Here is a 19481-nt window from a genome sequence, read left to right as displayed (position 1 = left end):
TTCATTGAACATGGAGGTCATATATCTTTCTGAATTAGTGTTTTTGTTTTCTTTGGATAAATGGATCTTTTCTATATTGAGTCACTATTAGTCTTTTATTTAATCTGTAGATTCAACCAACTGTGGATCAAAAACATTATTTTTGTATTCCCAACTTTGGTTTCCCAACTATGGGTTCCCATTGATTGACAATACTGCTTTTGATCTGTGGTTGGTTAAATTCATGGATGTGAAGGGCTGACTGTAGTTAAGATTTGGGGGAGTCAAGTGTTATGTGCAGAAAAACCTTATATATAGATTTTTCAACTCAGTGGGGATAAGCACCACTGACTCCTTTTTCAAGGACAATTGTACTGTTTTCTATCTGCAGTTGGTTGAACCCACAGATTAAAAACCTACAGATACTAAGAGCCAACTATAATTAAGTTTTTGGGGATTCAAAAGTTATGCATGGATTTTAAATTGTGCCAGGGTTGACACCTCTAACCACAGCTTTGTGGCAAGGTCAACTATACTCTAAGTAACCAATATGCGCTTAAATGTACATAATCAGAAGCAACTGTTTTTCTGTATTCTGCTTTTATATGTAACAACTTAGTAGCAGCTCTTTTTTCAAATATCTGAATTTCACCTAGTATTTTAAAAATCTGTTATCAACTCTACCATCTATAATATACACTGAGTGGCCAGATTATTATGACCACCTGACGTTTGTAGGCAAATTAGCCATACACTGCATCGTATGAGATATGGAAGCTGAAGGCCTGTTTGAACACCTTTGCTGCCTGCAGTTACCAAGATAAAACGTCTCCAATTTGCACAGGAACACAAGGATTGGACAACCGAGCATTGGAAAAAAGTAATGTGGTCTGATGAATCACGTTTCCAGTTGCATCATGCAGATGGCAGAGTGAGACTTTGGCGGAAACAGTATGAAAGCATGCATTCCACAAGCATCAGTACAACCCTTCAAGCTGGTGGGGGCAGTGTTATGGTTTGGGGCATGTTTTCCTGGCATGATTTGGGCCCTTTAATTTGTGTGCAACAACGTCTGAATAGAACAACATACCTAAGTATCGTTGATGATCAAGTTCATCCTATCATGTTGATGGCGTATCCCAATGGAGATGGCTTCTTCCAACAAGACAACGCTCCATGCCACAGTGCTTGTATTGTGCAGGAGTTGTTTCAAGAACATGAGGAAGACTTTACCTTGCTTAGGTGGCCCCTACAATCACCAAATCTCAATCCAATTGAGCATCTGTGGGACAAAGTTAAAAGAGCCATCAGGCAGCTGGTTCCACAACCATCAAATCTCACAGAACTGGACAGTGCTATTCATCAGACATGGTTTCAGATTCCTCACATCACCTTTCAACATCTCGTGGTGTCAATTCCAAGAAGAATTGCTGCAGTATTGAAGGCAAAAGGTGGCCCAACAAAGTACTGATGGGGTGGTCATAATAATCTGGCCACTCATGTTTAAATATATCTCATGTTCAAAGGCTGTTAAATCGCATTGTTTACCCATATCTTCAGAAAAAATTCACTTCTACTGTCATGGTAAACAATTTTCTTCCCTATTTATAATCGTCTGGCCCTCTAGAAATTTCAGCGCAAATTTGCCTTCAAATATCAGGTGGTCATAATAATCTGGCCACACAGTGTATATATATATATATACTAGAGCCATAGTGCATGAAATTAGTGCACTGGGGGCGTGTCCCTCAGCCCAGCCTGCACCCTCTCCAATCTGGGGCCCCTCCAGGAATGTCCAACTTCCAAATCAGAAGTCAGGCCTAAACTGGAAATCAAACATCCCTCTCATAATCTGGGACTGCTGACTCCCAATCTCTTGCCTGGCTTCCTGCCGGATTACCCCAACTGCTTCTGCTTGCCAGCCTGGTCACTCCCTAACCACTCCCTGCCAGCCAGATCAATGCCTAACTGCTCCCCTGCCAGCCCGATCACCCACAACTGCCCTCCCCTGCCAACCCGATCACCCCCAACTGTCCTCTCCTGCTGGACCAGTCACCCCTAATTGCCCTCCCCTGCTGACCTGATTGCCCACAACTGCCCTCCCTTGCCAGCCATCCTGTGGTGGCCATCTTGTGTCCACATGTTGCGGCCATCTTATGTGAGGGCATGATGATCAATTTGCATGTTACCTCTTTATTATATAGGAGATAAATATACTAGAGGCCCAGTGCACAAAATTTGTGCACTCAGGGGGGGGGGGTTCCTCAGCCCGGCCTGTGCCCTCTCACAGTCTGGGACCCCTCCGGAGATAACGACCTGCTGGCTTAGGACTGCTCCCGGGTGGCAGAGGGCAGGCCCAATCCCTAGGTGCAGCCCCTGGTCGGGCTCAGAGCAGGGCCGATTGGGGAGTTGGGGCACTGCCCCTGTCATGCACAGAGCAGGGCGGATCGGGAGGTTGCAATGCCACCCTCAGTCATGCTCAGGGTAGGGCCGATTGGGGGGTTGGGGCACCGCCCCCTGTCACACTCAAGGCAGGGTCGATGGGCAGGTTGCGGCGCCACCCCCTGTCACGCACAGAGCAGGGCAAATCAGGGGGTTGGGGAGATCCCCCCTGTCACTCACAGAGTAGGGCCGATAGGGGAGTTGGGGAACTGCCCCCTGTCACACACAGAGCAGGGCGGATCAGAGGGTTGGGGCGCCTTCTCCTGTCACGAACAGAGCAGGGTGGATAGGGAGGTTGTGGCCCCGCCCCCTGTCACACACAGAGCAGGGCGGATCAGAGGGTTGGGGCGCCTTCCCCTGTCACGAACAGAGCAGGGTGGATAGGGAGGTTGTGGCCCCGCCCCCTGTCACACACAGAGCCACAGGGCGATCAGGGGGTTTGGGCGCTGCCCCCTGTCACACTGATCCCAGTGCCGGGAGGCCTCGCAGCTCCTCTGACCCCGGTGCTGGGAGGCATATTACCCTTTTACTATATAGGATGGAGGCCTGGTGCACGGGTGGGTGCCTGCTGGTTTGCCCTGAAGGGTGTCCTGAATCAGGGTAGGGGTCCCCACTGGGGTGCCTGGCCAGCCTGGGTGAGGGGATGATGGCTGTTTGCAGCTGGTCACACATCCTTCAGGGTGGGGGTCCCCACTGGGGTTCCTGGCCAGTCTGGGTGAGAGGCTGAGGGCTGTTTTCAGGCTGGGGGTGACTGAAGCTCCCAACTGCTCCTTTTTTTCTTCTTCTTTTTTTTTATTCTGGGCAAGCTTTAGCTTCGAGCCTTGGCTCCAGCTCTTAGGCCTCTGCTGCTGAAAGTAGGTTTCTGGCCTTTGCTTACAATGTTGCGATCCTGCTGTCTGAAGCCTGGCAGCAGACTAAAGCAGGTTTCTGGGGCTTTGTTTAGCTTCTATATTTGTAACATAGTTGCTTAGAGTTGCAGCTCAGAGGCCTGCAGCGGCAGGCGGGGAACATTGGAGTCCTCCGTCACTGAAGCAAGCAAGCCTCATGTTAGTTTCAAGCTGCCTGGCTGCCGGCCACCATCTTGGCTGGCAGTTAATTTGCATATCTCGCTGATTAGCCAATGGGAACGGTAGCGGTGGTATGCCAATTACCATGTTTCTCTTTTATTAGATAGGATATATATATATATATATATATATATATATATATATATATATATTAAGTGACCAGAATGACCAGTCATTATGAAATGCACTGAGGCTAGCCAACCGGCCCAATGGGGCCAAGGCTGGCTGGCCAACCTCTCGCAGCCCCTCCCCCTGTCAAGCCTGGCCCCCTATCGGAGGCCCCACCTCCAATCAGGACTGGCCGGCTGGACCCTACCTGTGCATGAATACATGCACTAGGCCCATAGTTTGTTTATAAAAACAGATGTCTAGAAAACTAGTTATGAGCAGTTCTTCCATTGACTTCTTTTTCTAATTAGTTAAGATACCAGGTAAACCAGCACATTCTTTTTGTGTATGTGTATTTGAGAATGAATTTGATTTGATGTGCATCCATTTAGAAATGATATAAGCTTCTTTGGTTTTTAGATGTTATATAGAAACTTATATATGTTATCAAATAATATGACATTGAAAAATTCACAATCTTAATCATAAAAAGCTGATAATTAAAATGATCCTCATTCTCTGGTTATATATTTACAACTGAAACAATTTACTCAATCAGGTATTTCTCAAAAGCCACACCCAATTGAGGAAAATAAGATAGATTACAAAAAGCTCAATGTACTAAACAAAAGAACACATTTATACATGTGTACTTTATGGACTTTTAATTTTTTAGTATAGGTAGTGTTTTATGAAAAAAAAGAGTTTGATGCTCAAATAAGTTTATGAAATCATAGGTCAAATCTAGTTAAACAGATTAACACTGAATTTCTCCATGTATGTCACATAATTATGTGCTGCATGAGTTTCTGATAGCAGGCTCTTTCCTGCAGAGTTATACAAAAGTTTTTGACCAAGGTAACCCTTTACTTTTCTACAAGATCATACATCTAAGATCAATAAGAAAAAGTCTAATTTTGTTGTTATAGTATTAAAGTCAGATGTTGATAGTAATATTTATTGCATAGGTAACAGGTTTTCATCAATAGTTCTACAAATTTTTGTTTTTATGCCAATGGCAAACATAAATTTTATTTTAATTGTTTATATTAAACTATTTATATTTGGTTTTATAATTTATTGTACAAATTCATATCATAACTATCATCACATAATAATCCAAAATAAGTATGAAGTCTTCATAAAAATATCTTGTCTTACTGACAAAATTAGTCTATTAGTCATTTATTAAGAAATTATTGCTTTCGGTTTCAGATCATTGATTTTAATAGGTAACTAATTTTTTATAGTAACTAAAGTTATTTTATTCTAATTTTTAAGCAAATGGGTTTATTTTTTTTTTCTTTAGGTCAATTTTCTAAGTCATCTACTTTGTCCTTTAATTATTTCAAAAAACATTTTTTGGGTCTCGTAGAACTAGATCATTTATCCATTTATTCAAATAACATTTACTGAAAACCTATTTCCAAGTATATCTTCTAGATACTGGGTATAGAATAAAACAGAATCCTGACAGTATAAAAGGTTATTTATTCATATTATAGTCATTAAATTAATTGCAAATAAATAAATCTAATATTTATGATGGTGGTGACTGCTTTGGAGAAAAAGCAGAGAAGAAGGGTAGGAAGTGCTAGGGTGAGGGCAAGTTTCCAATGTTAAATAGGGTTGCCATGGAAGTTGTCAATCAGAAGGTTGAATTTGAACAAAGTGTTTAGACTAGATAAGGAAACAAGCATTTATATGTCTATGTAGTGAGGGGATATTCCAAGAAGAAGGAATACAAAGTATAAAGGCATTCAGGAGGGAATTTGTCTAGTGTGTTCAATAAGTAACAGGGTGTGAACTGAATGAGAAGGAGAATAGTAGATGATGATGTCAGAAAAGTAATAAAAAGAAAAAACATCATGTAGGGTTCTCTGGGTCATTGTAAGAATCTTTTCTTTTACTGTAAGTGAGATGGGAAAGCACTGGAGGTTTGAGGCAGAGAAATAACATGACCTAACATATTTTTAAAGAACACTTAGAACTGTGTTGAGAATAGGCAGAAGGGGAGAAAAAAGGAACAGACAGATAAATTCGAAGGTATTCCAATAATCTATAGATAATAAAAGAGGTGAGAACTAAGATGTTCATGGTAGTGAAAGTGTAGAATGTTCCATTTCTAAGCATATTTGAAAGTAGAGACAATAGCAGTTTCTGAGCAACTGGCTGTGGGATGAGACAGCATGGTTTTTGCTTAATCATTTAGAAAGATCTACTTACCATTTACTAGTATTATCATAATAAAGATGGGAGGATATGGTGGGAGGGCAAGTGTGAGAAGACTATGAGACTTCTAAATGGAAAAATGAATTGGTAGTCGCAGTGTTTTGTATGGAGTTCAGAAGAGAATTCTGAATTAGGGCTGTATTTCTGAAAATTGTCAGCAGGGAAATGGGTTTTATTTGTAAGTTACTGGGACTGAATGAGATTACCAAGGAAGTGAGTAAAGACAGAGAAAAAAAGAGGAACAAGGACTAATGACTAAAACCCCTTCAAACTGGCAAGAAGAGAGAATGAAGGATAGCAAGAAGGATACTGGGAAGAAGTAGCCAGTAAGGTAAGAGGAAATTGGGAGAATGATCTGGAAGCAAAGTCAAGAGCATATCAAGATAGGCCAAGTTGTTCTTTACGGACTTGGTGAAATGGGAGGCACCATCATGAGAGTGGACATCTGCCACAACAAAGGCAGAAAGGCTCAGCATGAGGAGCACGATAGCCAGGACATCTACCCCAGCTGTTGATCGAGCTGGACAGGTTTCTGGCTGGATGAACCAACTCCTCCTTCAAACAAGTGATGCCAAAGAGGTTGTTCATGAGCACACCAACCGGTGCCTCTGTCCCTTTCCAAGATGATCAGGAAGCTGAAGCTTCCTGGCTAGGAGGACAAAATGTCCGTGGTTGTAGGGCCTATGACTGGTAATGTGCATATGCAGGAAGTGCCTAAACTGGAGGTGTGTATATTTTATGAGCAGCCCACCTAGAGCCACATCCCCAAGGCCGAGGGTAAGTACCTTACCTTCAACCAGCTGGCCTTATACCCCTAAGGGCTGTGGCTTTGTCCTGCTCTCTGATTCTGCAAGGACCAAGAGAGGGGCAGAAATTTGGCAAGGCCCAGGGAACCCCTGGCAGCCACATCAATTCCTATGTGTGCTCTAAGGGTGGGGAGTTCCAGTATACCAGAGGCTAATGGGCCATCACAGCTGCAAACACTGATATAAGAAATATAGTTAATAATATTGTAATAACTATATGGTGCGAGTTGGGGAAACACTTTGTAAGGTATATGATTGTCTAACCACTATTCTGTACACCTGAAACTAATCCTTTACAATAAAGAGGTAATATGCAAATTAACCCTCATTCTTTCATAGTATGGTTGCCTATAACCAGGCCAGCAGGGGGGTTAGTGAGGGACGACCAAACGACTGAACAAGCAGGCTGTGTGGGACGACCAGGCTGGCAGGGGGGTTAGTAAGGGATGACCAAACGACTGAACAAGCAGGCTGTGTGGGGCGACCAGGCTGGCAGGGGTGCTAGTGAGGGATGACCAAATGACTGAATAAGCAGGCTACGTGGGGTGACCAAGCCAGTGGGGGGTGCTTTGGGGGTGACCAGGCTGGCAGGGGAGGCAGTTAAGGGTGACCAGGCCACCAGAGGGGGACAGTTTGGGGCAACCAGGCCAGCAGAGGGGGCAGTAAGGGGTGACCATGCCGGCAGGAGGGACAGTTGGGGGTGACCAGGCCAGCAGGGAGGGGGCAGTTGGGGGCAACCAGACCAGCAGAGGGGGCAGTTAGGTGTGACCAGGCCGGCAGGGGGTGTAGTTAGGGGCGATCAGATTGGCACACAGAGGCTGTGAGTGGTGTTCAGGCCAACAGGGGGAGCAGTTAGGGGTGACCAGGCAGACAGGAAGGTGAGCAATTAGGAGCCAGTGGTCCAAGATTGTGAGAGGGTGCAGGCTGGGCTGAGGGAACCCTCGCCACGCACAAATTTCATGCACCGGGCCTCTAGTACAAAATAATATTGAATGTAAACTATAAAAAAATGTGATAAAAAGTGCTATTCCTATATAAAATAAAATGAGTTATAACAAAAAGGTGTATTTCTAAGTCTAAAATAAAATAAAAATTCTAACCCCAGATCATGCCTTGTTATTAAGAAAGACTTTTGATGCTGACAGAATAAAAAAGATAGGCCATGTCAGATGAGAACTGAGAATTCAGTTTATCATTGACTGTGATAAAGGCAATCTTGAGTGTAGTGCAGGGATGACAGGCTGAATGCAGCAAGTTCAAGAGAAAATGAGACAAGGGAAACAGCAGTAGTCAGAGAATTAAACATTAAACTGTTTGTTGTACAAGTAGAGCCGGGAAATGAAGTCTTGTTAAGGAGATATGGAGCCATGAAGTTTGTATTTTTATTTTGTTTTTTAAAGATGAGAAAGAGTAGAATGTGATGCATATGAAGAAGATTGACCTTAGATCCATGGTTGGCAAAACGCGGCTTGTGAGCCACATGCGGCTCTTTGGCCTCTTGAGTGTGGCTCTTCCATAAAATACCACATGCGGGCGTGCATGTACAGTGTGATTGAAACTTCGTGGCCCATGCACAGAAGTCAGTATTTTGTGGAAGAGCCGGTATTTTGTGGAAGAGTCACACTTAAGGGGCCAAAGAGCCGCATGTGGCTCGTGAGCCACCGTTTGCCGAGCCGCAGTTTGCTGACCACTGCCTTAGATCATAAGCCAGCCATAGCAACAGAAGGTAAAAAACACAGGACAGGTGGAGTGGAAATCCCTTACCGATGCTCCTTTTTTCCTCCATCAAATAGCAAACAAGGTTATCAGCTGGGAATGAAGATGGGAGATAGAGTTCAAGGTCTGACGAGAAAAGGACAAAGTTTTCTGTGCACGTGTTGACTGGATTTAGGGAAATGAATTTTGATTTCTTGGCACCACTAATGAGCACACTTGAGGTTAATGATTATGAACTTAAAGTGAGACCAGTCACCATGGTTGGCTATTTCTCTGTAGCCATGTTCAGCTATGGGGCAGGTGTGGAATAAGCATGGAGTTGTATTTAAATAGAGATGAGGTTTTGATAAGTGGATATGATATGGAATGAGAAAAGCAGGGAGTTAAAGGATGATGATCATTTCCCATGTAGAAAAGTAATTCATTTAGTGATTATTTATTCTAATAGTATTATTCTTTAAATAATATTAGTGATTAAAATGCAAGCTTGTAAAGGCATATAAGGTAGAATAAACAAACTCACATTAAAACCCACTTCGATCCCATGTCCCAGAGGTGGCTACTATAAATAGTTTTGTGTCTATCCTTCCAGACATTTTCTATGAATACACGAATAGATAGTTTTTTTTAAACCAAATATTGCTTCACCCCATTAATATAGTCCTGGTAGTTAACTTTTCTCATTCAACAATATATCACAGGCACACTTCCACCCTGGTTCCTAGAGCTCTATCTCATCCCACAACCACATAATATGTTATTATGTTGCTGCGCCATGATTTATTTAAATAATCACATTTTTCTTTAGGTTATTTCCAGCTTTTGCTATTATGGATAATGCAACATGAACATCTTAATCTACAAAAGTTTATTAGTTCTTGAATTGTTCCTCTAATGTAGATTACTAGAGGAAGGATTGCTTAGTCAGAAAGTATGTGGTGTTTCACAATTTCTACTAAATTATACCCACAAAGAACATAGCAATTTATTTCTCTTCTATGGTCTCATCAACACTTGATATGAAAAATACTTTTTCACTTATGAAGAGTTTGAATATCACTTTTTATTTTATATTTCACAACCATGAGATTAAAAGAATTTTAATATTTGGTCAGTTTCAGGTCTCTATTTTATTTTAGTTCACTTGAGAAATAGATTTTCTACATGAATATTTATTACCATATATATTCTCCTTTTCCTCCACCAAAGGTAAACATTGTCCTGAAGAATATTTTTCTCTTTAACATATTAAATATTTTACATGTATCTTTTCATTTTTTATCTTTGCTAATTTTAAGTAATCATGAGGGGAAGGATTTGTGCTTGTTTGGTTCACTTTGAGTCCCCACTGTAGAATGAGGGTGGCACATTGTAGCATCTCAAAAATAATTTTCAAATAAATAATGAGTGAATGAATAGGGTATGTATTATCACTCACATCATTGTCCTTTTACCATAAATATACATAAAATGTTATCACGTATAAATGGAATCATACTCTGTATTCTTCACAAACTGATTTTTTGACGCAACATTTTGCTTTAGAGATATAGTCATGTAAATACATTTTAATCTAATTCATTCATATAAATTTGTTAATTATATTATCCATTATCATTAAAATTATTTATTTATTCTATTATTCAGGGAAGTTAGGTTATTACCCACTTTTTAAATGTTATTTTAAACACTTTATATAGTTACAATATTGTGAAATGTTTTGTATAGAACTATGTAGGTGAATTACAATTCCAGGGAAGAATTAACCAAACTGTATAGGACAATACTAATTAAACTTTTCTCAACCCCCAAAACATTTTTATACCCCTTTAAAAAATCATTCTCTGGGAGTTTAGTGGTGCTTGAAATAGAAATAATGTGTGAGTTAGAAAAAAAAATCATTCAGTGTTTACTAATATGAATTTTGGTCTCAGGACCTATTTATATTATTTTTTATTTATTTTGAATTTAATTTATTGGTGACATTGGAAAATAAAATTATATATGTTTCAGGTATATAACTCTGCAATACATCATCCATATACTGTGTTGTGTGTTTACCACCCCAAGTCAAGTCTCCTTACACCTCCAATCATCCTGCCTTTACTCTCTTCCACCTTCCTCCACCCCCTTCCCTCTGGTAATCACCATACTGTTGTTTCTGTCCATGAGTCTTTCTTTCTTCTTTATTTTTTTTACTTTATCCCTTAACCTTTCTCACCCAGCACCCCCCACTCCCTCCCCTCTGACAGCTGTCAGTTTGTTCTCTATATCTATGAGTCTGTCTTCACTTAGTTTATTTGTCTTTCTCTGACTGGCTTATTTCACTTACCATAATACTCACTAGGTCCATCCATGCTGATGCAAAAGATAAGAGTACTTTCTTTTTTATAGCAGGGTGGCATTCCATGTATACATGTACCACAGTTTTTTAATCCACTCATCTGCTGATGGGCATTTAGGCTGTTTCCAAATCTTAGCTATGGTAAATGGTGCTGCTATGAACATAGGGGTGGATATGACCTTTCTGATCAATGTTTCTAGTTACTTAAGATAAATTCCTAGAAGTTGGATTACTAGGTCAAATGGGAGTTTCATTTTTAATTTTTTGAGGAAATGCCATACTGTTTTCCACAGTGTCTGCACCAGTCTGCATTTCCACCAGCAGTGAAGGAGGGTTCCTTTTTCTCCACATCCTCTCCAGCACTTGTCATTTGTTGACTTGTTGATGATAACCATTCTGACAGGTGTGAAGTGGTACCTCGTTGTTTTTATTTTTCATCTCTCGGAAGATTAGTGACTTTGAGCATGTTTTCGTATGTCTCTTGGCCTTCTGTATGTCCATTTTCAAAAAGGGTCTATTTAAGTCTGTTGCCCATTTTTTGATTGTGTTATCTTCCTTTTGTTAAGATGTATGAGTTCCATATAAATTTTAGAGACTAGGCCCTTATCAGATATAACATTGGCAAATATATTCTCCCATGAAGTGGGCTTTCTTGTTGTTTTGTTGATGGTTTCTTTTGCTGTGCAGAAGCTTTTTATTTTTGATGTAGTCTCATTTGTTTATTTTCTCCTTAGTTTCCATTGCCCTAGAAGTGATAGCAGTGAAGAAACTGCTATGACATATGTCTGATATTTTGCTGCCTATATGTTCTTCTAAGATTTTTATAGTTTCCCATCTTATGTTTAAGTCCTTTATCTATTTTGAGTTTATTTTCGTGAATGGTGTAAGTTGATGGTCTAATTTCATTTTTTTGTATGTATCTGTCCAATTTTCCCAACACCATTTATTGAAGAGACTGAATTGACTCCATTGTATGCTCTTGCCTCTTTTGACAAATATTAATTGAACATAGTGACTTGGGTCGATATCTGGGTTCTCTGTTCTGTTCCATTTGTCTATATGTCTATTCTTGTGCCAGTGCCAGGAAGTTTTGAGAACAGTGGTTATGTAACATAGCTTTACATCTGTTATTGTGATCCCTCCAACTTTGTTCTTCTTTCTCAAAATTACTGTGATTATTCAGGGTCTTTTTATGTTCAGTATGAATTTTTGGAGAGTTTTTTCTATGTCTGTGAAATATGCTGTTGGTATTTTAATAGGGACTGCATTAAATCTATAGTTTTCTTTATGTAGTATGGACATTGTAATGATATTGATTCTAACAATCCATGAACAAAGTATATTCTTCCATTCTTGCTCTATCTCTTTTTCAATGTCCTATAGTTTTCTGAGTACAATTCTTTTACCACCTTAGTCAAGTTTATTCTTAGGTATATTAATTTTTTTGTTGCAATGGTAAATGGGATTTTTGTTTTTTGTTTGTTTGTTTGTTTCTCTTTCTGTGAGTTCGTTATCCTATATAATAAAAGGCCAATATGCAAATTGATAGAACAGTGGGACGACTGGTCGCTATGATGCGCACTGACCACCAAGGGGCAGACACTCAATGCAGGAGCTGCCCCCTGGTGGTCAGTGTGATCCCACAGGGGGACCACCACTCAGCCAGAAGCTGGACTCATGGTTGGCAAGCACAGAGGCGGTACTCCGCTGCAGCACTAAGGATGTCCGACTGATGACTTAGTCGGGCTCTCCAAGAAGTAAAGCATCAGTCTAAGGGCCTAAGCCATCAGTCGGACATCCCCCTGCAAGGGTTCTCGGATTGCAAGAGGGTGCAGGTCATGCTGAGAGATACCCCCCTCCCCAACGAGTACACGGATTTCGGGCACTGGGCTTCCAGTTGGTGTATACAAAAGCCATAGATTTCTGGTTGTTAATTTTGTATTCTGCTACATTGCTGAATTCATTTATTAAATCTATTAGTTTTTTTATGACATCTTTAAGGTTTTCTATGTATAATATTATGTCATATGATAATAATGACAGTTTTACTTCTTCTTTTCCAATTCAGATGCCTTTTTTTCTTCTTCTTGTCTGATCCCTATGGATAGCACTTCCTTCTTCACCGACTCCGTCCACACCTTTGGGAACCCCTGGATCACTGGGGCTGGACCCCAACACAATACTATTTAGAACAGGAGTGGTGAAAGTGGGCATCCTGATCTTGTTCCTGTTCTTAGGAGAAATGGTTTTAGCTTTTGCCCATTGAGTATGATGTTGACTATAGGTTTGTCATATAAAGCTTTATTATGTTGAGGTATGACCCCTCTATTCCCATTTTGCTGAGAGTTTTTACCAAGAAAGGTTATTGGATTTTGTCAAATGCCTTTTCTGCATCAATTGATAATATTATGTGATTTTTGTCTCTCAGTTTGTTTATGTAATGTATCACCTTTATTGATGTGCAGATATTGTCCCATCCTTGCATCCCAGAATAAATCTCACTTGGTCATGGTGTGTGATCTTTCTAATGTAATGCTGGATCCATTTTTCTAGGTTTATGTTGAGGATTTTAGCATCTATGTTCATCAGAGATATTGGCCTTTAATTCTTTCTTTGTAGTGCATTTATCTGGTTTTGGGATTAAGATAGTTGCAGGCTTCATAGAAAGAGCTTGGAAGTGCCTTCTTCTTGAAATTTTTGAATAGTCTGAGGAGGATAGGTTTTAGTTCTTCTTTGAATGTTTGGTAAAATTTTTCTGTGAAGCCACCTGGCCCAGGGCTTTTATTTTCATTTTTTTTTTCTGGAGGTTTTTTAATTACTGCTTCAGTTTCCTCCATAGTTATTGGCCTATTTGGATTTTTTTTTATTCTTCCTAATAGAGTTTTGGAAGGTCGTATTTATAAAGGAATATATCCATTTTGTCTAGGTTGTCCATCCAGTTTGTTGGAATGGAGTTGTTCACAGTATTTTTATTTTTTTAACAATGCTTTGTATTTCTGTGGGGTTTGTTGTTATTTTGCCTCTTTCATTTCTAATTTTATTTATTTGGGTCTTCTGTCTTTACTGCTTGGTGAGCCTGGCTAGAGGTTCATCTATCTTGTCTTGTTTATCCTTTCAAAGAATCAGCTCTTGGTTTCATTGATCTTTTGTATTGTTGTTTTTTGTTTGTTTGTTTGTTTTTGTTTTTATTTGTTTGTTTGTTTGTTTTGAGGTAGGCCTGTAATGCTATGAACTTCCCTCTCAGGACTGCTTTCACTGTACCCCATACATTTTGGATTGTTGCATTTTCATTGTCATTTGTTTCCAGGATGTTTTTTATTTCTTCTTTTGTAATCCAATCATTGTTTAATAACATGCTTTTTATCCTCCAAGTATTTGAAGATTTTTCATTGTTTTTATTGTAATTTATAACTAATATTGTGCCACTGTGATCTGAGAAGATGCTTGGTTTGATTTCAATATTCTTGAATTTGAAGAGACTTTTTCTGTGTTCCAATATGTGGTCTATCTTTGAAAATGTCCTGAATACACTTGAGAAGAATCTGTATTCTGTAGCTTTGGGGTGACATGTTCTGAAGATGTCAATTAAATACATCTGATCTAGTGAGCCGATTATGATTGCTGTTTCTTTGCTGATTTTTTGTCCAGAGGATTTATCCTGAAATGTCAATGGGGTATTAAAGTTCCCTACTATGATTGTATTGCTATTGATCTCTCCCTTGATATCTTCCAGAAGTTGTGTGTGTGTGTGTGTGTGTGTGTGTGTGTGTGTGTGTGTGTGTGTATTTGGGTGCTCCTGCATTTGGTACATATATGTTTACCAGAATTATATCTTCTTTTGTATTGATCACTTCAATATTATGAAGTTTCCTTCCTTATCTCTTGTTATGGCCTTCACTTTGAGGTCTATTTTGTCAGAGATAAGTATTGATACCCTAGCTTTATTTTTTCATTTCCATTTGCCTGAAAAACATTTTTCCATTCCTTCACTTTTAGTCTGTATGTGTCTCTTATTCTGAGGTGGGTCTCTTGTAGACAGCATATATATGGATCATATTTTCTTATACATTCAGCCACTCCATGGCTTTTAATTGGAGCATTTATTCCATTTACATTTAAGGTTATTATAGATAGGTACTTGTTTTTGCCATTTCTATTCTTTATGCCTGTATTCCTTTTTCCCTTTCTATTTCTTCTTTTTACAACAGTCCCTTTAGCATTTTTTTTTTTTTTTTGCATTGCTGGCTTGTTAGTGATAAACTCCTTTAGCCACTTTTTGTGTGTGTGTGTGTGTGTGTGTGTGTGTGTGTGTGTGTGTGTGTCTGCGAAACTCCTGATTTCCCCTTCAATTTTGAATGAGAGCCTTGGTGTATAAAGTATTCTTGGATTCAGTCCCTTGCTTTGCATCACTTTGTATACTTCATTCCATTTCCTTCTGGCCTGATGTGTTTATGTTGAGAAATCTGAAGGGAGCTCCTTTGTAAGCAAATCTCTGTATCTCTCTTGCAGCCGGTAAGGTTCTCTGTCATTAACATTTTCCATTGTAATTATATTGTGTCTTTTTGTATATATTTTTGGGTTCATTTCGTTTAGGACTCTCTGTGCTTATGTGACTTTTTTCTTTTGCAAATCAGGGAAGTTTTCTGTCATTATTTCTTCCAATAGGTTTTCTAATCCTTGCTCCTCTTCTTGTCCTTATGGCACCCCTATTATATGCATATTACTTTGTTTCATGTTGTCCCAAAGCTCCCTTAGGCTGGTCTCCTGCTTTCTAATTATTTTTCTCCAATAGCTGTTCATATTGGGTGTGTTTCTCTTCCCTATCTTCTAAGTCACTAATTTGTTCCTCCAGTTCTAGTCTACTGTTAAAACCCTCCATTGTGTTTTTTATTGTAGCTTATCATCTTTTAGTTCTGCTTGATTCTTACAAAAGTTGATTTTCTCGTTCATCTGGTTTATGAACTGTATGTCCTTACTCTGAATTCTTTTTCTGACATATTGCATGCCTCCTTTTCATTTAGTTTCTTTTCTAGTGAGTCCTTTTCTTTCCTTGGGGGTTGTTTCTTTGTTTCCCCATTTTTGCTGTCTCTTTATTGCCCTGGGCACCCTGCTTGGGGTTTGAGAGATTAAACACCCTATCAGGGCAATGGTCCAGAAATCATTAGCCCAGAGGCTGGGACTGCCTTGAGTCTCACACCTTTATTGTCTCTGTTCTGAGTTGTATCCCCTTCTCTCATTGATCTGGTCCCTCAATTGTCTGCTTCAGATGCTTGTGGTGGTGGGAGTGCATGCACAGTTCCTCTGATGTGCTACTCCCTGTGAGTACCAAAAGCCCACTGGCATGCAGTTTGCTGTGTAGCCCAGCACTGTGGCAAGGTGTTATCCTAGGTTCTCTGGCAGTGCAATTGTGGTGCAGTCCTGTGGCCCCTGGCTGTGCCCACCTGCTTGCTCTGGGTTGCCCTGGCAACACTTTCATATGAATAGGGGTGAGGCCTGTGCTGGGTTGCTCCAGGTATCCCTTGCAGTTCTGTCCCAGGGGCCTGAGAAAAGTGGGTGCATGTTGCTCTGGGTCGCGCACACCCGCTTTCTTGTAGACCAGAGTAAGAGGCGTGCTGGGTTGCTCCAGTTCACCCCTTCTCTGTTTGGAGCAGGGGCGGGTTGCCCTGGGTCACTCAGTCTGAGCTCCCCTGTGGCCCAGAGTGCCGGGGTCCAACCCCAGCAGGTCCAGGGGTCCCCAAAGGTGTGGACGGAGTTGGAAAAGAAGGAATGACACGGAGACAGCGTTCAGTTGATCAGCAGCCTAGCCAGGATCTCCAGCCAGGATCTCCAGCCAAGTTCTGGTCTGGATCTCCAGAGAGGCTCTGTCCAGGTTCTCCAGCCAGGTTCAGTAGCCATGTTCCCTCGCTAGGTTCTCCAGCCAGGTTCTGTCCAGGTTCTCCAGCCAGGTTCAGTCACCAGGTTCTAGTCAGGTTCTCTTGCCAATTTCTGTAGTCAGGTTCAGTCCAGGATCTTTTGCCATGTTCTCTCGCTAGGTTCTATCTCTAGGTTCTGAGGCCAGTTTCTGTCCAGGATCTTTTGCCATGTTCTCTCCAGCGAAGTTTTTCTGTCTCTAGAGAACATTCTGTGTAGGTTCTGTGCCTAGGTTCTGCCTCTCTTGGTTCTTACTTCTAAGTTCTGTCTCCTGAGTTCTGTGTCTTGCTGTCTTGTTGCATCTGTATTTATACCAGTTGATTCCAATCCTATAAATCTCTATTCCAAAGGTTAGGGCATTTCTTATCTCCATTCCAGGGAATAAAGATTATGTAGCTTAAGCATGATTGTTCGTAGTTAAAGTGATTAATTACCTGCCTGGCACTTAGTTAAGACCTTGTATTCCCTCCCTAACTTCAGGGGAAAATCTCTACCTGGGGAAACAACCTTTCTCAGAGACCTTGGTTAAAACACATAGTGCCAAGAAGGTGAGCAAACATATTAAGAACAGTATGCCATATATGCCAGGTCCTTTGAAACAGCAAGGATGGACCGGCTCCCGGCACCAGAGTGAGGTGTGCATTGGTTGTCTAGATGGCTCCGGCAGCACTGTCCCAGGGGCTAAGGTGGAGCAGGCGCTGATTGCTCTGGGTTGCACAGTCAGAGCTCCCCTGTGGTATGCTCTGGGTTGTTCCAGGTTGCCCCAGCTGCAGGTCCTGGTACAGGGGGGGAGCAGATGCTGGGTAGCTTTGGGTCAACCTAGCAGCATGGTTCTTGGGTCCAGCGTGGAGGTGGATCACAGGGGTCCCCCTAGCTTGCACTCACTGTGGTGTCTTAGAGCCAGATCCTATGACGCTGGGTCCCAGTGGCCTGGTGAGGAGGCCTGGAGGCATGCACTGATGGCATGTGCTCCCTGCAGACATCTGGGAACCTACTGGGAAGTATTGTGCCACTCACTGCTGGGGCATAGTGGTGGTTCTACGCAGGAAATGGCTGGCAAGCGGCATTCTCTAGGCATCCTCTGCCCTTCCTTATTGAAAATTGTCTCCTCAGCTGTGTATAATTTATTAATTCAGGGTGGATGTTATCTGATTTAGTTGCTTTTCTGGCTTGGCCGTAGGAGGAGGTGGACAACACTGCTACCTATTCAGTCGCTATTGTTTTCTCTCCCTAAAATCTTATATTTTTCAAATGATTTTGACTTAGTGATGACTTGATAATATTTCATTTTAAATGTTATTGTTTGAGCATTTATATTTAGTGAAATTCACCTGTAATTTTTTGTCTTTATCTAGTTTTGATATCAAAGTTATAATTTTGGGGATATGTTTTCATTTTTCTTCTAATGTGAATTTGAATAAGACTAATAGCTATTTCTAATAGGCTTTAAGATATTTTCTTATAAAATGGCTGGAGATAAATATTTTTGAAATGTATGATGTGAAAGGTGGGTAAGGAAAGGTGAACAATTTTTACTCATTCAATTTTTTTAATGGTATGTGACTACTGAGATTTTTAAATTACTTTTTTAGTAAGTAGTGGAAAATTACATTTTTTCCAGCAAATCATCTATTTACATTGATTTCTTAGCTAGAGAATTTCCAGACAGTGTAAATTATTATAAGGATTTACCCCATCTGTGAGTAGCATTGACAGTCATAGATCTTCAAATTCCCAACAAAAAGATACAAGGTTCCTTATTGTGCTAAGTGAACTAAGCCAGTCAGAGAAAGACAAAACCATATGATCTCACTTATATGTGGAATTTAATGAACAAATAAACTGACAAACAAAATAGAAACAGAGGTATGGATGCATGGAACAGACTGACAGCTGTTAGAGGGGAGGAGGGGATGACTGGATTAAAGAAGGTGAAGGGATTTGCCCAAGAACATATATGCATAACCTCATCGACACAGACAACAGTCTGGTGATAGCCAGAGAGAAGGAGGATGAAGGTGGGCAAAGGGGGGAAAGGGGGCACTGCAATAGTGTCAACAACAATAAAAGATACAAAGTTCCTTGGTATTCCCTTCCACTGTGGGTGTATTTTCTTTCTAATCCAGTCACTCACTGACTTGGAAGTTCCTTAAGGGGTGGCCACATTTCTAATTCTTGACCTTTCACAGATTTATTGCCTGTTATCTATCCTTGTGAGCTTAAAAACTAGCACTGCAGTTTACTTTGATCAACATATGATTTCCTGGTTATGACAGCCTCTGCTAACATTCTTATCATTCTACACTGTTTCAGTCCTCTTTTCTTTTGCCTCCTTTCTCTCTTCTGTTCATCTTATGAACAAAGTTGTAATTATATAATAATTTTATCTTTAATTTCCAAGATGCTTTCAGTAGGCAAGATTTTTGCCAAATAACTCAGATTATGGAGTCAGAAAAGCATCTTTTAACATATATTTTAAAAATCCCTTTCTTTCACTTTCTCTCTAAACTTCTATTCATCTTGGGCTCTGTTTATTGAATTTTAAAACTTTTATTGATTATAAGAGCTTAATATTTGTATTAAGGACATTAGTCAGTTATCTCATATTGTTTTCTATATATTTTATGCAATTTATTATTTATGTTTTAATTTTTTATATTTTTAACACTTATGTCTAAAGTTTAGCAACTACATTTTCTCTATGTAGCTTTGGAGTTATTTTATGATTATAAAGGATTTTCCCAAAAGTAAAATAAACAACCAAAATAAAGTTAGTTTTAACATTAGTTTTTTTATTTGTTTTATGTATATTTATAACTTTAAAAATATGGAATTTATTTTAGCTTAAGTATTAAGTTTGGTATCCAGGTTTATTTT

The 19481-nt window shown here is 40.1% G+C and overlaps 1 pseudogene; it reads left to right on the top strand.

Annotated features, from left to right (window-relative positions):
• Nucleotides 1-6259: 6259 nt before the first annotated feature.
• LOC132229319 (large ribosomal subunit protein eL18-like) lies at nucleotides 6260-16453 on the top strand (annotated as a pseudogene).
• Nucleotides 16454-19481: the final 3028 nt, after the last annotated feature.

Source organism: Myotis daubentonii, chromosome 3 (genome assembly GCF_963259705.1).
Source record: "Myotis daubentonii chromosome 3, mMyoDau2.1, whole genome shotgun sequence".
NCBI lineage: Eukaryota > Metazoa > Chordata > Mammalia > Chiroptera > Vespertilionidae > Myotis > Myotis daubentonii.
This window is presented reverse-complemented; position numbering and strand designations above follow the sequence as displayed.